Source organism: Corvus hawaiiensis, chromosome 8, assembly GCF_020740725.1.
Source record: "Corvus hawaiiensis isolate bCorHaw1 chromosome 8, bCorHaw1.pri.cur, whole genome shotgun sequence".
Classification (NCBI taxonomy): domain Eukaryota; kingdom Metazoa; phylum Chordata; class Aves; order Passeriformes; family Corvidae; genus Corvus; species Corvus hawaiiensis.
In genome coordinates, this window is record NC_063220.1 from 19,903,669 (window position 1) to 19,928,069 (window position 24,401).

The 24,401-nt window shown below is 42.6% G+C and overlaps 1 long non-coding RNA gene across 1 annotated transcript in view; it reads right to left on the bottom strand.

Moving 5' to 3' along the window:
* Positions 1–20,466, bottom strand: part of LOC125329774 — a 157,569-nt gene extending 137,103 nt beyond the window's left edge. Inside the window, exon 1 of the long non-coding RNA XR_007205269.1 lies at positions 20,351–20,466. This is a non-coding gene — a long non-coding RNA (uncharacterized LOC125329774). The remainder of the gene's footprint in view (positions 1–20,350) is intronic.
* Between the last annotated feature and the right edge of the window lie 3,935 nt (positions 20,467–24,401).

Below are 24,401 nucleotides of genomic sequence, written 5' to 3' on the forward strand. Positions count from 1 at the left end.
CCCCTGACACAGTCAGAAATACAAGACTGTGAAAGGGGGATGCCTTTACAGAGGGTGTTCTACTATGAGTCACAAGAATTGGGATTTTCAAACTATCTAGAAAAACAAAATGAGTCTGAGAAATGTGATGTTGCAGTTAAAATACAGGACTAGAATATGAGAACATCAAAGCTGTGGAATCCTACATTTGTGACCCCTCTGCTCTGGACTGCCACCAGCAGGCAATGTTCTTGAATTCAGATATATTTGTACAAGGTTATTCTTGGCCTAGCTGATCTGAGTAAACTTTTCCCATTTGCCCCATGGGAGAAAATTAGATAAAGGCTCAATTTATCTTAATCCTGTCCACAAAGTCCCCTAGGTAATAACTCTTGGTTTGGATATATGTAAACTATTTAACATAAAGGGTCTCCAGTCTGAGATCTGGGTACCCCAACCACATTACATTAACACTGTAACCACAAATAGCAACAATAGTAGTAGGGGACACACAAAGCCAGATATATTGAAACTAGACAGATAGAAACTCAAAAGGAAGAAAAAAGACATAATAACATAACCTAAAAACTGAAAGAATAAGAAACCTCCAGGACTAGATGGCATTTATGCAAACACTCTAAAGAAATCAAAGTTCGTATAAGTTACTAACAAAATCATTCAATTTATCATTAAAAACAGCCACTGTCCCATCAGGCTGGAGTGGAGCCAAAACTCTGTGCTTCTTTTAAAAGAGGTGCTAAGGGCAATCATGGGAATTATAGACCTCAGTGAGCCTTACGCCAGTACCAGGAAAAATAGCTGAGAAAATCATTAAAGACAGAGTTATAAAGCACCAGGCTAGGTGAGTGTAATGTGGTAAAGAAGCAGCTCAGCTTCTCCAAGCTGACTTTCTGACCTGCTAGTGTTCCTTGGAAATGTCAGCAGCTCTGAAGAAGCAATGATAAGTAGGAGTCACCTAGCTATTAAGGATTTAACAAAAAACACATTCAAAACCTTTAGGGCTCCACTCCTGTTAATATGTGTAAGCTCTAAGGGTGAGATTTTACAGCACACCACTGATTTAAAAAAAAAAAGAAAGTTGTACTAAGTTCTTCTAAGAATCCCATTCCTCTAACTGTGGCAGTGCCTCTAGAAGGCATCAGACTCGTGTTTTAGTGCTTAAGATACACCTTTCCCACACAGGTGAGCTGTGGCAATAGGCTCCAGCAAGCTGCTGCAGTGCCTGGTTCCTGGGCCACACACAGAACCATGTGCCCTGTATCTGCAGTGGATGTCAGACTACCACACCGGGTACGTCCTCAATGCTGAAGCATGCTGGGAACAGGCTACTGCTGAAAGGGCTGCAGCAATATTGTTCAAGGGCCTACTACTGAAGAGGGGCAGAACATTGCCCAGAGTCATTCCAAGCTGCTGCGAGTGAGGCCACCTCATGAGACCATAGGATACAAGAGGTCAGAGGGAAATTCATCAGGTTCTTAAGCATTTAGGCAAAACAAAAGTGGCAACTGTAAGGGAAACCTGCTCCATAGCCAACAAATCACCCACTTTCAGTCTCAAAATTGTGTGGCTTTTTTCTGATGTATTTATAGTCTTGGATCTAGTTGATTTACGTTTCCACTTCTTATTCCTTCCCAGCTGGTGTCTCTCAGTTTGCCATACCTGGCAGCACTCACGCTGTTACAGGCCTCAGCACTGGTTCCTCCCCTATGAACACACAGCTTCTCCTTCTTAGCTTTCAAATGCTGCCAGACTTGCTGCCCAAGGCAATTGTGTCAGGGGAGCCCAAGGGACTGATATTAATCCAGTGGTGAATACCAGTCATAATCAGTCCAATATATTCTCCATTTCAAGAAATCTCTCAGATCTTATTTCTAGACACTATATATCAGAGAGCTCACTATATGCCCATCCTGTTCTTATTCCCTTCCTTAAATATTCACTTTGTAAGGAGACAAGATTGCATGGAAGATGGATATTTGGTTAGTCCGGTGCACCAGATTTTATATTCTAAGCATTGGACTGTTGCACATCATTTTTCACATAATTGCAGAGGCACAAGCACAGCTCCACTCTTTTCCTTCAGAGCTGTGTACTCTGAGAGCCACCCTCCCCAAATGGACACAAACATTCACACAGCAGTCCCTGCTCGAGCTCAACATTTTGGCAGCAGTCCTTACCCAAACTGCGAAACATAACCTCCAGGGTCATGACCAATAATGGCAGTCACACTCCTTTGAACTCTAAAATTGCAGCAGGCAGTGCCACAGGACCCCTGATGGGGTAGGTGCCCATGGACAAATACCCTTTCTACAGACAAGTCATTGTAAGAAGGGGAAGCACTTTTGCCTGGGGTGAACAACTGCTATATGCCCTGGAGAGATGCAGAAGGAAATTTTCAGCTCATGGGGTTTTATTGCTGGTTTTTGGCCATTCCCTGCTGCCCCTAAAGGAGGTTTGTGGCTTAAAGATGCAACCAACACTGTCACCTTTTCTTAAGAATATACCATGACACTGGTGAACTGCAGCTTGCAGAGCAAACCACATCATCCTGAGCACTCCCCATTGGTCACGTGATGTCCTGCATCATCACAGACCCGCACTATTTTCTACCTTGAAGGAAAGAGAGAACCATTGGCTGTTTGCAAACCACAGCATCATCTAACTCTCACACACAAACCACAGATCAAAGGTCTCCACTTTCTAAACCACAGGGGCTCCCAGGGACTCCAAGAAGCAGATGTCTAGCAATATACTTTCTGCTAGACACCAAGACTGTGCAGTCTCTGCAGTATGTGGTAGAAGGGAAAACGTTTCCCTTTAGATACCCTACATACCTATCCAAAAGATACAAAAACACCCAGTCACTCACACCTGCCTGTAGGAGGCACAGCAAAAACTGAGGAGATCAGGTGGAGACGGTTACACAGAGCTAGTGATACACAGCTCCAATGTAGAGCACTGGCTTATAAACTGGGTACAAACAGCACAGCAAGGAGGAGAAATGGGCTTCTGTACCTTGAAATTACAGCAGGATACACCAAGAATCAATTTGACACCTACCCTTCTGCTCTTCAGCTTCCACGTTACAATGAAGGAGCTCACCTCTACCTTGAACATATATGAAAGATTGAATGCGTACCCTTCTTGAAGCCATTGGTATCTGCTCAAGCCTGACAAGATATTGAAACAACAATTCCAAGAAGCTCAAACTACCCCATTCATCTCCCTGAGTGGCTCACTTGCCTCCTGATGACAATCTGCTAAATATCTTTAGTTAATTAGTCCGCTGTTCTTTGAAGCAAGTAAAAATGCAATGTGACTATTGTGCTAGGGCTATTTTTATATAAGCTACTCAAAAGAGACAGTTCATTTTGTTGAAAAGAGCTGGCAGTTTTGTGGGATGCCTCAACTTATCTTTCCCTCATCAGAATGACTCAGATTCAACAGGCCCAAAAAACACCAAGACAGACAAACCAAAGGAAATTACAAGGTTCTTCAAGGTGCCCTCCAGAACCCACAGCATGACTCAGTGGATGCTGTGGGCTTCTGGTGTGCTTCAGGAAAGGGTCTGCCAGCACTTGGGTGGGATGCAGGGGAAACACACAGTTTTAGGAGACTAATATGAACATTAGCAAAGTCTCTGGTTTGAAGAATTAAGAAAGAGAGATTAAAGCAAGCCCAGTCTCTCTTGTCAATTTAAGTGTGTATATATCCAAACAGAAAGAATTAAAATAAAGGATACACACAAGAATTTAAAAACCTTTGAAAATAAATCAAATATGTCAGCACAACAACTTTATCCAGGACTGGTAATATGATACAAGTGTGCAGTGAAGAATGTGAGACTAGACAGTAGGATTTGGCATTCATGGTGGGAGCTTTATTTAACATGAAAAGAAAGATGAGTTTCCATGAGCCTCACCAAGTCAGAGATGAAAGATAACATCCAATAACCATCCAATAACAAATTCATTAATTTTTCGTATCAAACATGCTGAGCCAAGACATATTCCCCAACTGAGAAAAACTAGGATCTGCCATCTCCTGGAGTGTCACTGTACACTGGGTGAGCTGCAGACAAATCACTAAAACCTGACAAGGGTATATCTGCTGAAGACTAACGACTGAATGATCAGAAATCCAATCCTCTCTTTGGCAGTCCTCTATACTGCCAAAAAACTGATATGAAAGCTGAGGTGTATGGACCAGGCTCATCCCTTGGTAGGTCCACAGAATTTAACAGCTTTATCAGAAATGGCTTTTAACCAACATGTCTGTGACAGTCAAAAGTAGGCATGGTCTACAACAAAATTTGGCTTAAACACTGAACAAAGATCATCTAGAGTGCCTGCAACTAAAATTAAACATGAAGACTATCAGCTTCAGTGAGTGCAAAACAAAGACCTCAGCCAGAAGGAGAAAGGAAAAGCGTTAGGAAAAGTAACTTGCGAGCCATTCTTCATCGTCTAGATGGCGGCATTGGTTTAACCACAGCATTGGTTCTTTCCAATTCTGTGCTACAGCATTAGTGACAGAGTTGCTGGCTCCCATGTATATATTTCTTTGCATCCTATCACACAGAGTAATCTCCATGTTCTCCAAGCATATGGAAAACTAACTTTACATAGTGGACATTCTATTTTAAAGAGAGAGTTCTGCTTGAACCTTCTCTTTCCATGCAAAGTGGCCTAAAAAGGTAGCATAAAAGCAACCTAGAGACTGGTTTTGTTTGCTTTGTAATGGAGGCATTTTTGCATGTGTTAACCTCTTTATGTACTCCCCCAAGCTCAAGCAATGGAGTCGAAGAGAACATCCTGTTGTAGACTAAGATGTGCTCATCCAAGAGTACCAGCTTTTCTGGGTCTGTATCTAGGAAATGTAAAGGGCCCATTTGCACCAAGGGATCCAGGCACCAGGCTATAAGCTGACGATGATGAAAGCAAACATTTGTTAGCAGCTGGTGAGGGAACTCCACTCATTCCTTCCCCTAGGAGCTGTGCCTACCTTCCTATTCTATGGTCTCTACAACACGTGTGGAAATCTGAAGTCTTCACTCTTCCCTGCCCCAGACTTATAGACCCTGGGGGTCCCAGATTCACTGGAAAAAGGACTCTCACTATGTGGCAAGACAGCAGCTGAAGGTGGTTAAGCTGTTTGTCTTCTCAGTGCTGCAGTAATTTCCCAACTGATTTCTGAACTCCAGAAGAAATGACAAGGATGGAGGGGAGGAGGGGAATTAGAGGAAACTGCGACTTCATCATTCAACAAGAGTTTGTGAGAGAGCGGGTTATGTTGGGGGACCACCAAACGCGACGTCTTTCATTGCCCCACCTCCCACAATGCAAAGGTGCAGTGTTACCTCTTCTCCCCCCATCTCATCTACCCCCAGACAAAGTATTCCTGAGCTCACCATATAATGCAGTTTTTCATGGCATGCCTGCTTATCAGGACTCTGAAACTATGTGAGACATGCATGCAGACAATGGGCCTGTCTCTCAGCCACAGAGGGCTCTGAAGGGATCCCTTTCAGCGCTCACAGATTGCTCTGTGTTCCCTTAATTGACAGACCCGGCCAAGTCTGACAGCAGTGGCGTGCAGCTGGTGCAGGCTGCTCGGTCTCAGGTAGGCCACCTTTCAGCAGGGAAATTGCTTTTGATTGGCTTTATTGGAAGTAGCTTCTCCTATTCTGCTTGCAAAATACTCTTGTATTTAATGGCTGACAGTTTAGGACCAAACTCTCTTTCCCAGACAGTTACTTCTTTTCCCCATAGGCCTAAATAAGCCATCTTGAACAGGACTGGACCTCAGCCATAAGGTACAACCTGATTTGGTCAGAACTGCTAAGGCCCTGAGACTTTCAGGAGCCTAGTTTCTTTTATCTCTCAAATCTCCAAGATTTGTCTATGGCCTGAAAAAATTAAGATCACAAAGCAGGATCAGAAGAGCTGACAAATACTAAGAGGAAGTTCTTGACTTTAGTGCATGCTCTAGACCTTCTGAGGGTCTAGGCTGCCACTTTCAAGAAGGCCTGCAGGAGCTGGTGAAGGATAGACATCAAGTTCCACTCAGACTGTTTTCAGCCTTGGGTATCTGTGACACCAATTATTTACAAAAAGTCATTAGTGTGCAAATGAGCATTTCTTGGGAGGGTGGGGAGGAAGGGTGGAGAAATAAATTTTAAAAAGAGAGTGATGAGACTGGTATGTTCTCATTTAAGTTGTTAGCCTTAACCTGGCTATCCTGTCCTTCACTCTCTGGTATGGTAGATGAAGTTGTACAGACTAAGCCCGTACTTCATGGGCTGCCAAATGCAGTCCTAGTTCTTTTCTGCATTCAAGGAGAACTGAATTAGGCTTCAGCTTTACTTTTACACTTTCCTTTGATAATCTCCAATGCCTTCCATAGCTTTTTCTTTTCCAAAGTTCTGTTGGCCTTAATATTTTAATTTTTTAAAATTACTTCTATTTTTTTATATATTTGCACTCAGCTTTGCATTTTATTATAGCACTTCTGACAGGCTTTGCTTAACAACAGATACAATCAGGTTTGATCTTTAGGGGTCATTAGTAAAGACCACTTTGAGAACCTACTCAGAAACCTGGGAAAATTAAACTACTTTGGCACCCAATGAGCTATGGTTCTCCAGAAATGATTACTTCAATGACCTAACCAACCAGTTCTTCAATGAAGGGAGATAATAAAGAAATTGAAAGAAAAAACATGAGTTCAAATGATTATCAACTGCACCTTTCTCAAAGTACAGCAAGAAGAATTTAAAGCTCTCCTCTCAGATTTCCTGGTGCAGAACAGCTGGGACAGTGAGCAGCTTCCTTCTCCCTGCAGTAACATACAGTCTAGCATGTCTGTGCCAACTCCATTCCTGTTCTTCAGGGCTCCATCCTTCTGTCTCCTTCTAGGAAACACTTCTTCTCTTCAGGTATCAAACTACTAGAAATGGGATCTCTCAGGCCCTGCCTGCTCAAGAGACAGAGGGGCTCCAGAGGAAGGTACAGGTGCTGTTGCAGTAGACTCCTCCTTGCTTAAGAATCATTTCCCGCTTTTGCCAGCTGTGCCACCTCAGCTGAAGCCTCTACAAGTAGTGAGCACAGGTGAGGACTGAGGGGACTGACACCCACCATCAAATACCGTGATTGCAGGTTTATTAGCCTCACCCTGTCCAGTTCTTAGCGTAAACACCAAAGCAAAAGGGAAGCTTGTTATGTGATCAAAGCACTGAGCCAGATGTGGGGAATCTGCATTCTCTTTAAACAGTGCCTTAAGATGCTCTAACTTTCTTTTCAAAAATTCCAGACATTTGCCTGAAAGGTACAGACCACACTTTCTACATCATGTAAAGTTTCTGGTGCTGCTTCTCAGCTATGTAGGTTATTTCAAAACAGTGGTGTTTAATCATTTGTATATTATTGATACAGAGAGAATAGAAATCTCTTGCAGAAGGCCCAGAGATTAGCTATAAGAAATATCACCATGTTATGCAAATCATCATCACAAGTTGTTCCTATAAACATTACCTCTCAACACCTAGCACTATAGGATCTGGGCATTTTCTATGTGACACCAGTGAAATCCTTCTCTCTCTCTTCTGCGTACATCTCTGTAGGAGATATTGCTTCTTATTGCTTGCTGATTTGTATTATGCTAGTCTGTACTTCCCTGTGTTTAATGTTATCTGAAGTGGTTGCTTGAACAGAAGGAGATGTAGTATCATAGGGAAGTATTTTTCACAGAAGACTGTATTGTAGGATTTCCTAAAAATGCTCAGAAACTGAATTCATTTGCTTCCTGAAGTCTGTTCTCCTTTCCAAGGAAAGATCTGCTGCATCCCACCTCTACCATGTTATGTTCCTACAAGCTGCAATGTACTAGTTGCCAGCTGAAAAATCTGACCTTTAAAGTAGGTAAGTCTTATACCTTAGGAACAATCACTATGACTGAGATCCTCTTGTCTGAAGACAGTGTCAATTAGACACTGACAGGGCAGGCTACAGGCTCTATTGCACACTGTAGAAGCACAGGGCAAATGGTAGGGTTCCCACCTAACCTCCAGGGAATTTAGTTCTGCGTGCACTACATGATACAGGAGGACACAGTTTCTGCTAGGCATGAACTGTTGAGTCTGATTTTCCATTGTTTCAAGCAGAGAAGAATTTAGACTTTTTGCTAGGTGGATTGACACACAATGGGCTAGGACAGACAACACAGGCATACCTACACTACTGCAGACATTACCCTGATACTTAACCCTTTGGCAACCACAGGCTTATATTTTGATTTATAACCTAGTGATCTTTTCCAAGGTTTATAACTCTTTCAGTACATGACAACACATGCTGTCCAGCTAGCGCCCTTTCTCTAGGGCTATTGGGACAAACTAAAAAAGAGTGGCCAGAGAAGCACTGAGAAAGACACAACAGTGGCACAAATTCCCATTGAAGAGGGGTCAATCTGCAAGGCTTTTTTAGCTCCATATGAAAGCTCTTTCCTGGGAAAGTCTCCAAGCCAAAGGGGAGAGGCCCAGAGGGAGGGAAGACTAAGAGGCCCTGAGGGCAGCCAGCAAAAAAGGTTTCTGGCTCTGCTAGATGACACCTGGATAAATAGGAAACACTTTTGTCCCCTGATGCTACCTGGGTTAGGGAGGTGACCAACCACTAAGGGTCTGAAAGGCCTTCAAGTTACTGTACTGGCAAGTCCAACATTTTCACCATGACCACCCCAGTGGGAGTCTGGAGTAACTATTCAAGGTACTATGACATCTCAAGTTACTTTGCTCATAGCCTGATGTAAGGTTTTGCTAAGCTCCCAGTGCTGGCTAGCCCAGGCAAGGGCAAGAGGTCCAGGGAACATGGCTCATGAGCAGAGGCTCTGGGCCTCTCCCAGTCACTGGGAGCAGAGAAAGGGAAAGGCTATGAAGGAGCACGGGGGTGGCAGGGAAGAGAGATGTTACAAGGCTACGTGTAATGACTGCCATGGGGACAAGCACATAGTCAGGGCTCGCAAGCAACCCTTAAAAGGTAACGTCAGTCATTTTCACTGGTGGGGGAGGCAAGGAAGAGGACCAGGAGAGTAGCTCAGCTGCAGCAAAGCCACACAAAGTTGGTCTGTTCGGCCGCCTTTGTGGCACTGTTGTATTTATTGAAGGCAGCAGCAGTTTGTTCTGTCCTTTCAGTTACTGTACGGGACCCGATCAGGGTGCAGATGGGACTACAAAGCAGCCCTTGTTGTCAGTAATGTGACTCACATGTCAGGCTCTTATTTGCTGTCAGTGGCTTTATTAAAGTCTACAGTTTCAGACCCTAGACCCTTGCCTATTGTATCCCTTGGCCCCAGAGATTCTCTTAGGGAGCGTTCACAATTACCAACTCTCTCACAAGAGCACACAAACACACTGAGCTGGCAGAGCAACTGCATACTCAGGGCTGATGCCCAGGCTAAAGCCAAGCTGGGGCACTTCTCATGTTTAAAGCTAACACATGTGCAGAAACGGACAGGACAGAGCAGAGGCTGTGTCTGGCACAGGATCTCTCCATCTAAGATCATCTGGTAATATACACATCTCACTGACATGCATTTATTTATATGTTCTGCACTTAGAAATATACTAATATTTGCACTCATGTTCACATAGGCATCCACAGCTATGCTCGCCCTATGTTTACATACAAATTCACATCTGTGCTTCACTCACATGTTTGTGCAATCACACTTGTGCACCAATATCAATACACAGATAGGATGAACCTCTGCACACCACACAGAGTCACATCAACAAGTCCTCTCACAGATACTCAGCCTCAGTGTCACACAGGCCGGTACACTTAGTCTCACCACTGCATTCTCACACTCAGCTACACACAACCCACAGATCATAGTCTCACCCTTTTGTCTACATTCTCACAGACTCAGCATGCACTAGTGTGGCTGCATAGTCACTGCTCCACACAGATGAGAATTTCCACAAAGGCACTGACATCCCTTCACTTTGAGTAGAACAAAATTCCAATTTCAGAAAATCAACTGAAGTTAAAGGCTTATTTCCTAGGCAAGTATTCCTGTAAAGGCTCAGGCTCTGATATAAATGTAGAGCAATTTCTGTGACTTTACTGTACACTAGTGTTGCTGAGAATAGAATTCTCACTTCCTTCTGACACAAAGTTATCCTTCAATATCATGGTTGCTCCTCACCACCAAAGGATTCTCTTTTTAACCTTAAACTAGAAAGCAGGATACTTGCCTTGCAGGATACCTGCCCTGCTGCAGTGCACAAAGTCTGTTCCCCTGAATCAGCCAGCTACAGAAGAAATCATGAAACAGGCTATCAAGATTACTAAAAACTGTTAGAGTAAGAATGGAATGAAAAAAGGACATAAGCAGCCAAGAAAAGATCTTTCATAAAGAGAAAAACACAACAAACCAGAAATTCAAAACCAAAACCACACGACTTTGAGAATGAGAATGCAAATGCTATGATAACAAAGGAGGACTGGCTTGAACATCCTATGGTGTCAATGAGAGTCCTTGCACAGGCTTCTCAATTGGATTGGACATGGTGTCTCACTGTTTCTGTTCAAGAGTCACTTCAACAGCAATAAAATAATCATCACAGATACATATCCTATGCACGCCAAGTCAGAAAAGTCATATAAGCCCAAGCTTATTCTCATTTCTGTTCAAAAAGACATTATACCTATGCATAGCATTAAGAGCAAGGTAACTTCAATGAGAACCAATTCCATGATTCCCTGCATAAGCCCTTATATTTTAAAATGACCATGAGGTAAATACACTTTTCTCCAGGTCACAGAACAGTCTTACTGAGTCCTCTTTGAGTGACTTAGGCATAAAACCAGCCTCCATTCTACACAAGCCTCAATTTCACATAATCATGACAAAACTCGTGGGCTCTGATCTGCAATGGCAAACCTGACCATCTGTGGGCTTTACGGATCTTGGACACCACAAAAAGATCGTGATGTTGGAGCGTTGGATTCTTCACACTCCAGCACAAACCACATTAGCCAGCCACTTGAGCAGCTCTGAATGATTCACTAGCTTTGGTACTTTTTAGTGCCTGCTGTTAAAATTCTGTGGTGTTTGTTGTTTGTAGTGGTGTGTGCTGATACATATAGCTGTCCTAAACAGAGGTGAATCTGAATAATCAGGTGATGTCAGAAATGCCTTAGACATGAACCACAGAATCACAGAATATGCTGAGTTGGAAGGGACCCACAAGGATCATCAAGTCCTACTATTAGTCCTGCACAGGTCATCACCAAGAGTCACACCAAGAGTGCCTGAAAGAATTGTCCAAACACTTCTTGAACTCTGGCTGGCTGGTGCGGTGACCACTTCCCTGGGGAGCCTGTTCCAGCGCCTGACCACCCCCTCTGGGTAAGAAACCTTCTCCTGATATCCAGCCTAACTCTCCCCTGATTCAGCTTCATGCTGTTTCCTTGAGTCCTGTCACTGGTCACGAGAGTGAAGAGATCAATACCTGCCCCTCTGCTTCCCCTCATGAGGATGTTGGAGACTACCATGAGATCTCCCCTCAATCTCTTCTCCAGGCTGATCAAACCAAGTGGCCTCATCTGCTCCTCATACATCATCCCTTACAGACCCTTCACCATTCTCATGGCCCTCCTTCGGACACTCCCTAGTAGCTTAAATTTTTTGTTATATTGTGGTGCCCAAAACTGCCCCCAGGACTTGAGGTGAGTCTGCCCCAGTGCAGAGCAGAGCGGGACAATCCCCTCCCTTGCCCGGCTGGCAATGCTGTCCCTGATGCCCCCCGGGACATGCTTGGTCCTCGTGGCTGCCAGGGCACTGCTGACTCATATGCAGCTTGCCATCGACCAGGACCCCCAGGTCCCTTTGCAGAGCACTGTTCTCCAGCTTCTCCTTCCCCAGTCTGTACACACAACCAGGGTTGCCCTGCCCTAGGTGCAGAATCTGGCACTTGCTCTTGTTACACTTCATAAAATTGGTAATTGCCCCAATTAGTGATTGTTGAGGTCTCTCTGAAAGGCCTCTCTGCCCTCAAGGGAGTCAACAATTCCTCCCATTTAAGTGTTGTTGGCAAACTTACTTAGTATTCCTTCAAGTCCTGTGTCCAAGTTGTAGATGAAGATGTTGAAGAGCTCAGGGCCTGAGATGGAGCCCTGTGGAACCCCACTAGTGACAGGTCACCAGCCTAATGTCACCCCATTAACTGTATGCTGGACATTCTTTCCGGAAGGATACTTAAAATTTGCCCATTAATACTGCAATTGTCATTATTGTTTCAACTTCAATCTCATAAAAGAAATCCTTTTAATGCAGAAGTCACATAGGCTATTTCAAACCAAAATACCCTGTATTTACAACTCTGGAAATAGATATGAAGAAAATAAGTCCAGAAGAACACATAAATTGATTAGTAAGGGCTCTGGATCCACAGAGATTTATTTCTGCAATTTATTTTATATGTCCAGGCAATTATTTTGAAATCAAACTAAACACATTAAAAAAAAAAATCTTTTCAGGATTGGCAGTAATAAATATATACCAGGGACCTGATTTTTCAGAAAAGGCCTGCTTCTTAAAGAATCCAAGTCTGAGTTTCTAAGCAATATGAATCTTGTTCCAGAAATAAACCCTGAAACAGGAAATACAAAGAAAACAGAACTGCACCAAAATACAAGATGAACAACTTTTGGGTGCTACAAGCCTATTTTTGCTATTTAATATCATGTAGATAGAACCACACATTACATCATTATAAAACACAAGGACACTTTAAATCATCTAAATAAAGAAATGCATCTATATATTTGACTCATATATGCGTACTTACTTGATTTCATTCTGACAGTACAAAGGCTGGTATTTCCGCTTCTTTCTGGAATTCTGCATACTTCAGAACAGCCCTACTTGTCACAGGGAAAACTGCATGGCAGTGAGTCTGGACTAGTAGGAATGTCTCTGTATTTGTGACAGCATTAAGGAAAATGCTTGCAAATGAAAAAAGTTTGTAACGGGAGACCAAGGCTGGCAATAAGCGCAAAATAACAACTAAAGTAATACAGATGTACAATGGCACTTTTTCTATTAGAGGGTCTTAATCTGCTTACAAATTATTATTGCTCAGCATTTGTTGCATGTGATGGTAGCCTCAGTGAACTTGGTCAGTATCTCACCAAGATGGGCATAACAACAATTCTTCCCCTACACTCTATATCCCAGAGGCTGTAAATCTGATCATGCTGGAAACTGCTTAAAAACTGTAGTGTATTTAAACATAGTAGATCCTGAGATGCTACATGTTTACTCCCTTACTGGCATGCTTTTATCCCCAGTTAAATAATTTGATTACATGCTTCTTTGGAAGGGCCTTTTAAGATCACTTTGACCCTACTTAGTTGACTTTCATAGTAGTTTGGTTGCAATTTCAAGCTCTTGACTATGCAGATTTTATTCAGGTAATACCAGATTATAAGAGAAGCTAAAAACAGAGTATGAAGGCAGAGTCCCTAGATGATCCAAGACAGATATAACTATGCAGTCCACATAACCACTAGGTTTTATAAACATCATGTCTCTGACCTGGAAACTTGCTGCGCCTTTCTGCTATGCTATTGCACAATTGACCTTCCCAGCCTACCTGTTAGTAGACCTGCCCTCCTTCCTACCTCTCCACTGCTTTTTCTTTCTTTAACACAGCAATCAGAAGCCGATTGTATTCCCTCTCAAGGACCTCCACTGCTACCTGTACTCAATGTCTTTTATTTTAGGCAAGAAAAGAGCCCCACCTCTTAACCATCTCTATTCCCACACCGTCTGTTAATTGCTGGACCTCCAAATCTGCATCCTTGTGTCCCTCACAGGTTTTATGAAGGAATAGATCTCCTTATATATGTCCCTTGCTTATTTCATGGTCTTCATCACAAGTCTATCTGCAAGATCCTTTAAAACGGCATTTTCAAAAATAAAAACTTTGTCCTATTTGTTTATGCTGCTTCTACTACTTCAGACAATCTCCATACATTCCTTAAGCCATCTCATTCTCATCACCTATTGTCTCTTATCTTACAGTTCCTCTCTGAATCTATAGAGCAAAGACTGCCTCTTGTTCTCTGTTTTCAGCAGCTATTCAAGCAAAACACCAAGAGCTTAGGGAATCACCTTAAAAATAAGGATCTTGCCGTTGGTTTCTAACTCTGCTCTTTCACTTGGTAACCTTTGCCTTTGCCTCCCTCTCTAGTAATGGTTCTGCTTACCTCTGCAAGCATGTGTCACACATGCAAAGCATAACGAATTAAAGATCAGGTCCCACAGGTCTGATCCAGTTTGCACACAAGTAAAATTCCCACTACCGTCAGAGAACACCCCAGTGTGTGATTTAACCCTGACAATTACACTCAGATTATTACTCAAGAGAATCAAGCTGCTTATTTGGATTCTTATACCTCCACTATCACCATGTAGTCAAACCAGACCAGCAGACTATAGATGCTGGTGTACCTCAAAACCCCTTGGGCTAACTATCTGACCATCTCTGGTGGTAAATGAGCAAAACACTAAAGGTCATCAGCCTGTTACAATCTCTACTAAAAAGCTCCGTCCGTCTTCTAGCTCAGGAATTAAAATTTCCAAGACTGAACACTAGCAGCTGACAACACATCTTCAGTATGGAATTGTATCAGCTGCATTAAATTGTGTTTGTGGAAGTGCAAGGACTGCAGGATATTGAAGTGACTGGGAAAATGTAACAGCATTTCCCCTAATTCAGGCACATGGCCCAATCCTGTAGATATTTCGCCTTAAGGGTTTTTGTCTACTGACGTGGTTTAGAACTGTGCTGGCTCTCCCTTCAACTTTCTATCTGCTGGCCCTGCTTGCTAGATAAATAGCTATGCTCATATAGAAAAACCTGCACTAATAAAAACATAGACAGCCAGAAATCTGCTGCCAACAAGCAAAATATCCTATATTTCACTGCTCTGCCATGGGAGAGTCATATCTCACTGAACAAATATTCATTCCTAAACACTGTGCTAATGCATAAAAGAGTCTCCAACATATCTTGGAAAATTTATGGAAAAACAAGTCAGTCCAAGCTTCAGATTCTCTGTGCTTTGTTTTGCCTCTCCTCTTTCCTCCTTGAGACCATTTGAAGAGAAGATGATTTTAGATTTTTCCATGTGCTTTTGTTCTTTAACTCTTCCCTCTCTACAAATAGGGCAAGTGGATCTGTGCTTTAGCCTGGGTTTTTTGTTGTTATTTTTTTGTTGAGGGTTTTTTTATTTGTTTTGTTGGTTTGCAGGTTTTTTAGCCAAGTTGAAGCAGAAGCACTGGCTTCTCTGCTGTCAATTATAATGATTTGACCATGTCACAACCTTCTGTCTTAGATTGCTAGAGTTCTAAAGCATGGAATCATCTTTTGTTTGCTCTGCATTCATATGTTGTCTAGCATAGACATATTCTATATGTCTATGTATATATGTATATGTCATAGGTAATACGGATCCTTGGCATTCCAGCAATACAAATATATTAGCAAGTGAGGGTTGCAGCAGTAAATGTGCAGTTTCCCTGATTTAAGTCAGCCAAATCAGAACTAAGTTATTTGTCTACAAGTCACACTTGGACCTAAAGCTCTCTGGGACTCTATTTTGTGACTGCCAGGCCCTTAAGCACAAGCACATCCCCCAGCATAAATGAATACTTGGAAACAATTCAACTTCTGCATGGTCAAGAATCAAGAGGCTACCTCTATCAAATAAATAAAGAAGCCATACTCTTACATAATTTTTATAGCTTGGGGCAAGCAAAAACTGTTTCTTTAGAATGACTAAGTTGCAAGGCAACTATCTTTCTAAATTCCTTTTCTGATTTATAACAAATGGGGAATTCTTCCCTCCTTGCTCACAAAAATATTTGTGTAGTGCTACTGCAAACTCTTAAGCAACTGACACCTTCTAGGCCAACAGAAGCTACATTTCTTAAGAAGAGTCTCACAGTATTTACTAGAAACAGTCATATATTTGCATTTTCTCTCATAATTCAGGATGGCTGTGTGCCTTGAGATCCTTCAGAATGGCAGGCACGATTGGTAACGTAATTAGTTATTATACGACAGCATTTTTAGAAAGATACTGACTTAAACATTGCTTGTTTTGGCTTCATTATCTGGAAAGCACAAGCAAAGAAAGCAAGTAAAACATTTCTTAAAAAGCAAGTGTTACCATTCTATCACTTTCAAAACTCAAGCTCCTGGCTGTGTAGATCTTCGATAGGTGTCATTATAGTAAATAAAAAAATTAGGGGGAAGAAGAGTATGAACAGGATTGCTTGGTATCTAAGAGAAAAGAAGGAATATTACACTGCCAAGAATAGGAAAGGACACACACTGCTTACCTGTACCTACTCCAACTCCTCACTGGGGCCCTACAGAGCTCACACTCACCTGAACATGGCAATCAGGGACAGCAACACAACACAGCTTCTCTGGAACTCGTCTTCAGCTCACCTCAGCCTCTGTATGCAGCTGACATTTATATAATTTGGGTAACATGAAGAAGGTGATTCTAGCTTCATTAGATATATAAATAACTATATATATATATATATATATATAGTTCATAGTAAATAGGATAGAGACCAATCTTGGACACATTAAAAGTAGTATCAAAAATCACTGGGAAGGAATCAAAAAGTTCCTTTTCATGATGCAGGTTTTCTAGTTGGAGTTAAAGATGAAAATCAAGTTCTCTTCCAGTTCCAAACATAATTCCACTAAGAAACATGTTTCACATCAACAAACGCTAATAGAAAATGTTTCCCACTGCTCACATGAAACTGTTATGCAGATGAAACATGTTTCCTGCCAGTAACAATGAGTTACCTGCAGTTAAAACAGCAGCTAATCAGCTTTACTCACCATTAACATGAAATGAACATGATGCTAAGTCTACAAAATGCTGGCTCAAAGCAGCCATGGTGGTAAGTTGGCTATACCAAGTGAGAGGTCCTTACCATGTTCTCTAAGCACTGCATAAGCACAAGTCTTTAAGACTGCTTTGTTACACTAAGGTATCACTGTTGGAAGATGCTTATTCATAGTATCAGGTAGAAAAATAATTATCTGTGGTTTTCACTTGCCCTCCAATTTAAAATTCATTTTCTTTTATTTTACCTTCAAGTAACACCAGCTGCTCCCAGGGCTGCCCTATCCAGAATATGCTGGTGACCAACAGCCTCTCCCACTCAATCCTGACTGCCTACTGGAAAAAAAAGTGGAAGTCACTTCACTCCCCAAAAGTGAACAAGCAAAATAATGTCCAGTTCAGTTTCTTAATTCAGCATTTTGATCCAAAATTCATGTACATCAAGTGGCATTTTTCAAGATTACATTTAATCACAAATTCACAGTAGGCGTCTTCTGTAAAATCCAACTCCTGTGCCCCAAGTTCCTTACTTTGGCCATTCATGTCACAAATGTAATTAGCAGCACTGGAACAGGTCATGATCTGAAAAGCCAATACCACTATATTCAATATTGAATTAAAAATAGGGAGACTTGCAGTTGTTCCTTCAACTCCTCCAAGCACCATGACTCCCACCATGTTCCTCAGCTGCTATTCCCATGTGCTAGCTCACACCCTCTGGCCAGAATAAAACATATACAAGCATAGAGAGGCATGGGATATAGCCCACAGCATATACTGTTTATAGACCATTCTTGATTTTTACTCAGGAATGCTCTACACACACTTTGTTATAAAAGCACAAGGATCCTTTTAGCCTCAAAGCAGCATTAGGTACTTTCTATAGCAAAGAGCTGTATGTAGCAGACCAGAACTATCAGCTAGCATAAATCAGCCTCAGCTCCCCTTGAATACATAGAAATTAAACTATTTATTCACCACTCAAGGTGTGAAATCACTCATTTTTGGAAAATGAAATTTTCAGTTCTCTGTAGCCAAATCACTGAATATACAGATTATCCATACCAGAGCACTCTGGTGTCAGTAGACTCAAATGTCTTATTCGTAATTTTGAAGAAAGAAAAAATGTTTGGTCTGTAGAAAAGACTGCTATTTTCTGTTAGGAACAAGATTAAAGAGATATGGACAGAGAGCTGGATATTTGCTGAATTCTGCAAAATCAAATAAGGCTAGAACAAGTAGATTCAAATCTGGTGACAATGCAAGTATAGTATATAATGCTGGTAGGTTGGGATTTGAGTTATGCTTAGGGACAGCAGGATCTGACAAAAAACCAAATTTACTACTGACCACTGTCAGACCTGTAGAGAAAAGCCAAAGTCTGATACCGCTAGATGAGAATGCCAAATTCTGGGTTTCTAAGCTGTCATCAAAAATAGGATTAGAGTTGGGGATAGAGTCTGGAACAAGAGAGATTAGAAGGGCAAATTAATTGTCTAAATCTTTAAGACTCACAAAACTGGATGAAAGTTAATGTTACTGTAGCCAAATATTTATTCTTTATTTTTCACTGATGGCAAGAATCTGGGTAGAGGTCAAACCAGGGTTAGGATTACAATTAGGCTCTAGCTTAGCATTCCAGAAACGAGGCTCTGCTAAATAATTTTTGTTGCTCAATTCTGCCAAACCTGCTCAGGGATAAGGAGATTAAAATGTATCATTTTTAATTGTCAGACAGAATGGGGTTACTGAGCCATGATCAACGTTGGAGCCGGAATGGCATCATTGCTTGAGGTAAGATAAGTGGTAAAATCAGTATCAGCATATTTAAGCATCTTCTGATTAACTTTTGGACATAGCTGGATTTCTAGGCCATCACTCGTGCCAGGAATAAAGTGAGGACTAAAACTAAGATTTAACGTACAGTTCTGTGCAGTCAGATTTACTGATGAATTCTGTCCAGCCTGCAACAGGATTGCAGCCTGCCACAGTGGATTTGAATTTTGCGTAATTAATGTTCACAGATCAACAGGTTCTTTAGCCATAAATGATACTGCAAGTAGTTCACATTTAGGACTTGGGACAGGAGTCTCTGCAGCATCATATCTCCATTGCAGAACTCTCCCAGGTCCTCAGTGGTAAGATAAGAGCTGATAGCCGCAAACGTGTTTGATTTCTCAGCAGCACTGTGTCCTTGTGTTACAATGGTCAGTAAGGTTAGGGCTTAGCTTTGTGGCAGGATTCACAATGGGAGGTTTTTGTGCTTATTTTTCTGGTCCTTGAAGAAAAGTTAAGGGTAGCTGTCAGAATGTTTAAATATGTTATGCTGAATTATTAAGGAGCCATGGATACCTTAGCTCTGGACAACCCTAGGGTTACAGATGGCATTAGGGTTTGGATCTGGAGTTGAATGGCATGCAGAGACAAGTTTATTGCTACGTTTCCCTAGATTTATAGATAAAAAAGAAGAACCAGTATGAGTCAATTCATACGCCTCATCCCTAAATTTCAGACGCAACTGAATTCCCACGCTATCATAAAATCATTTCGGTTGGAGAAGACCTTTGAGATCATCAAGTCCTGCCTACTCTTTTAGCATTTGGGAAAGCTTCAATAGAGGACTTTAGACAAGCAGCTGTGCAAAACAAGCTTTGTAATAGGAGCGTCAGTGGTTTACTGCTTCAATATGTTTAGCCTAAGAAAGTGAGTGGTGATGTCAGAAGATTTGACTATTTAAGCCTATTTCCAAGCCATGAGGGCTATGAAAACCATTACAGTAGGTTTCATGGGGATTACTGTTTGGTATAGGGTGTTCAGCAGTGCACAGGAAAATGTTAAATTCTGCCCTGTCTGCTGTAGCAATTTCACAGTGAAATATAGAAATCTGCCTTTAAAACATAAACAAAACAAAAAACTGCCTTTTCCTGCTCCCAGTGCCAATCATTTTGTCATATTGCTAAAATTTCTACCATTTTCTTTGGAGATGCATTTCTGTTTACCCATTTCATCTCCATCTTCGCAATCACTTCACAAAGCCACTGCTCTTTACAATATAAGCATATGTTTGTGCCTTTATATTCTCTTCTTCAGTGTACAGTTGTTACATTTGATGCTTTGTGAAGGTCTTGTGAAGGTTTCACACATTTCACTCTGATGAGGATTAGGGGACAGATCTATGCAGGGATCAGTAACAGTCTGGCTTAACACTAGCGTAGACCTTGTCTTGCTGAGACATAGAACTCATTTTTATCTCACAGCCTAAGCTTTGCTGGTTTTCAGGTTAGGCTTTTCTTCCTGAGCAACTTGGAAGCGATGCAGTATGTTATGAGATCGCAAGTTAGTGCGGGTTTAGGGTCTGGGCCGAGCGCAGGCGCTCCTTCAGCTGAGTCGTGCTGGGCACACCGTACCTGGCTGTGGGCGAGAAACCCCGATGGGAAGCGGGCTGCCTGCCTCCGAGCGGACAGCCTGCCCACCGGCCGCACTCCAAGGATCCATCCATCCATCCGTCCGTCCCCCCGTCCCCGGCGCCGGGATCGCAGGCTGCTCCCGGGAGCGGCCGGAGCCCCCGCCGCGCCTCCGCCTCAAAACGCGGCCTGCGGCGCCCCCTGCTGCCCGCGCCCGGCCCGCCCCGCCCGCCCCGGCTGCCGGGCGGGGGGCGACGCTCTCCTCCCGGAGCCCTGCTCGGAAAGGGCCACGGGACCCCACAACTGCCTGCACCTCCCCCTCCCCCCTCACTGCTAAAATAGCAAGTTTGTATGCAAACCCCAGCTGGCCCCATTTCACCAGATGCACATTCATTTCTATTCCTTTTCATTCTTCACAGAACATGTTATAATCTTTGATCATCATTTGTTTAAATTGTATAAGTAATCTGCCCGGTTTTAATAGGATTTTTCTATGAATCGGCAACAAACCATGAAATGTGATATTTTCACCATGACCGACCCAGGAAATTAGTCAACTTTGTCCTTGATTTACATGGGACCTGGCCAACTCCTCACGCATCACAGTGGCAGCCGCTCACTGCCTGCTCCCCCTACATTTCATATTGCAATTCTTTTCTCTCTTTCCTTCTTCTTTATAAGCAGGGTTATATATACACCACAGATTGCCATCCATAAACAGGGCCTGAATTTAGCAATGCCTCCATGGCTGCCTAAGTAGCCCAGATTAACAAGCAAGGCCCCACACAATAGAGATTGGAAAAAAGCACCAGAGACTTAAAATTATTAAATGCAATACATGGGAGATCTTGTTTCTGATTCTGATCCTTTTGAGGGCAATAACACCATTTCTTCAAGTTTTCCATAGCAAGTATAAGAACAAGCTTCCTCAAAAGAAAACTGAAATTCTCAGTTACAATAATTCATCCTAGGAGCTGGGCCTTACAGGAAAAAATAATTGCTGTAGTACTCAAAATAAAATGGCCAGACTTAGAAGTGTTGATACGTTCTAGCAGAAGATACAAAAATAGCTGTTTGAACCAATCTATCCATCCATCCGTTTCACTTTATTTTAAATAATGTGCAATTTCTATCCTAGCCTATATGAAAATCACTTTTATTTCATTATAATTTCAGGGTTTTGACTTGTTTTTTCATCCCATTGTTTGACAGTGTGCACACATGCAAGCTTTTGATAGAAAGTGAAGTTGCAAGGCAGTAATTTGGCATCAAGACTTTAATGCAAAAACACCCAGCATGATCCTTTCTTAGGTAACAAGTTCCTCATCTTGGGCACACAAGTTCTATGCTCCCCATAAGGATTTTCAGTTCCTGTTCAATTCTGCTCTGCTGGAGACGACGGCTGTATGGAGAAAGATTATGTTCCAAATGCTCAAGCCTTATGAGCTACTTCCAGAGATTGTGAAGACACTGGAAGGCAGAGTGGACAAACACAGCACAGCCTGCAAGAGCCTGCTACTAGCTATTTAAATAGGTGAGAGAAAGAAGAAAGCAGTCCTTCAGCTGCATCCCCCAGCAGCCACAGCTGTATTGAGAGAACATGGGGACACATTGCTCCTTAGGCTTAGTAGTGCTCAGTCTCTGCAATCCCACCCCAACAGGCATCCAGTGCGCACAGGCAAATGCTAAGAATGTCAGCAGCTTCAACAGGTAAATATCACCCCATTGCAGAACATACCACAGTTATATTTAGTTTTATCCTGTCTCCCCATACAAGCACAGTCTTTGTATGCATGTTTGCTCACAGCATTTGTTCTGGATTCCCCAATGCAGTGTCTCTAAGCCATTATGGTAGCTACACCTGTGGTCTGGTAGGTAGCTCATGCAGCACTAAGGGAGTCAGGTTTCTGGGCCACGATTTGTTCCTAAGCCACCTTCTGATATCAAATCATCCATTTCCCCCCACTGTCTATTTCAGGTTAAAATCTCTTGCAGGCAGGAGCTGTCTCTCACTGCATGCACGTTTGTTACACAGCAGGGTAAGGACTGGCCGTCAGCTGGCTTAGGGTGCTCTTCTTGTCCCTGAGCTTTTCTTGTCTCATGCAAAAAAGCCACCATATTCCTCACCATCAAACTAAACCAGGAGAGCTGCTGCCCCTTCCTTCCCTTGCTTGGCCTCAGCTGTTCAGGGCAGCTAGATTCTCTGTCCTGGAGCCATTTACGCCCAACTTTCCAATCCAGGCCTCCCTGCCCCCACATCCCGTGCACTCCCCAGTATGTCACCCCCTCTCAACTCCTCAGCCTGTGAACAGCCCCTAAGGTTAGGTTTTATATTTCTTACCCACTGGCCCCTCCACTCCCACCAAGTCAAACTTCAACCAAACAAAAAAGAAAACAGAGGGAGAGAAAGGAAGAAAGAAAGGCCCCAAGAGGCTCCCGGTCGTTCCAATCAGGTCACTGTTTCCATACCAATTAGGACAGATGCAAAGCACATTATTAAAAATAGGTCTGCAGACCCATCTATGTTGATTATTGTTCTCCGTTTCCGTCCCCAGCCAACTCCGTTAATTAATAAGGAAACTGCCAGAGAAGGAGGGGGGGAAAGGGTGGCAGGGATTCCCCTGACTGGAGCCTCCTGTTCAGAGAGTTCAAGAGAGAAATTGGACACTTGAGCCTCTCTGCCATTTTCCATTGTGTGTGTTTTTCCTAATGAACGGTTTAGTGATGCAGGGCTGGAAGTCAGCTTTACCCCACCCCCACTAACTACCATCCATCATTAAGTGACCCAGTAAGAGGTATTTAGTACTTAACCCTCTCTAGAAGAAGTCAGGTTGCTGTGTGGCTGGTTTTTCCCTCTCCAACTATCCCTTCACTTCTCATCACCTTGTCTGCATCTGAGAATATCTCTGCATTTTTTTGGAGAGGATTGCTCCTCCTTAGAGGAGCCCTAGAAAGAGACAGCAGCAGTCACCCCATAGCCAGCCTTTGTACAGGAGAGGAAGCACTCATGTAGCGGAAAACCAGGGATGAGGTCCTGGCTTTGTTGACATTGTCGAGGCCAGGATTTCACTCTCACAACTGTAAAACCATCTGCCTCTGAGAGGGCAAAGAATTTGATGGAGAGGTGGCCCTGTAATCTGTGCAAGGGATATTGCTGATCAATATACACATTGTTGATTTGCAAGAGGAGAAAGAATACATAGTCAGTAAAAGTCAAGGAGGGCTGTGAGAAACATAAGTGATAGATAACACTTGCAACAGAGAGCACGCTTGTCTCCTTCCAATTCTGCTAGCCCTGCAGGACTCTTCTCCAGCCAAAACTAATTTATCTTCATAACCCTTCCTCAAAAAGCAGGACAGTGTTATTAGTGCCATTTTGACAGTGGGGAAACTGAGTCAAGGACAAACTAACCTGACCAAATCATTAAATGAGTCAGACAGAGCTAAAAATGGAACTGCGCAGTCCAAGGTTTCTCAGCCAGTGCACCTTTGCTTTAAAGCGGAAGTTAGGGGGAGGCAGAGAGGTTAAATGAACCATTATCATAATTAGACTTGATGAAAGCAAATCTGGGGTTTGGCCCAAGATGGCAGATCACGTTTACCTTAAATGAATGTATGTCAGTACACCACCTAAAGTTTCTCTATTAAAATGCCCTCGTGAGCTCTGAACCTGTGAGGTAGAAGTCCCAGATATAATTTAGAGTGCAAAAGGCCCTGCATGATCTTGGTCACATCACTTATCTCGAATGACCTCTAAAGGCTCTCTCCATCTCTAAAACAAGGGCTGTCACACTCATTTGTACTGTAAGGTATTTTTTGCAGGGTCTTTCTTACTAACACACTTCTACAACACTCATGATATTGGGAAATGCTGATACTTCTGGAAAAAGAACAGCCACAAATTGCAGCCATTTCTGCACCTCTGAGCTGACAGGCAAAATGCATTCACAAGCACAAGCAGGAAGAAGAACTGTAATGCATAAGCAAAACACCCACCTGCAGATGCCAGCAAGGCTGTTTCATCTGCAGACTGACTGCAATTTCCAATTAAATA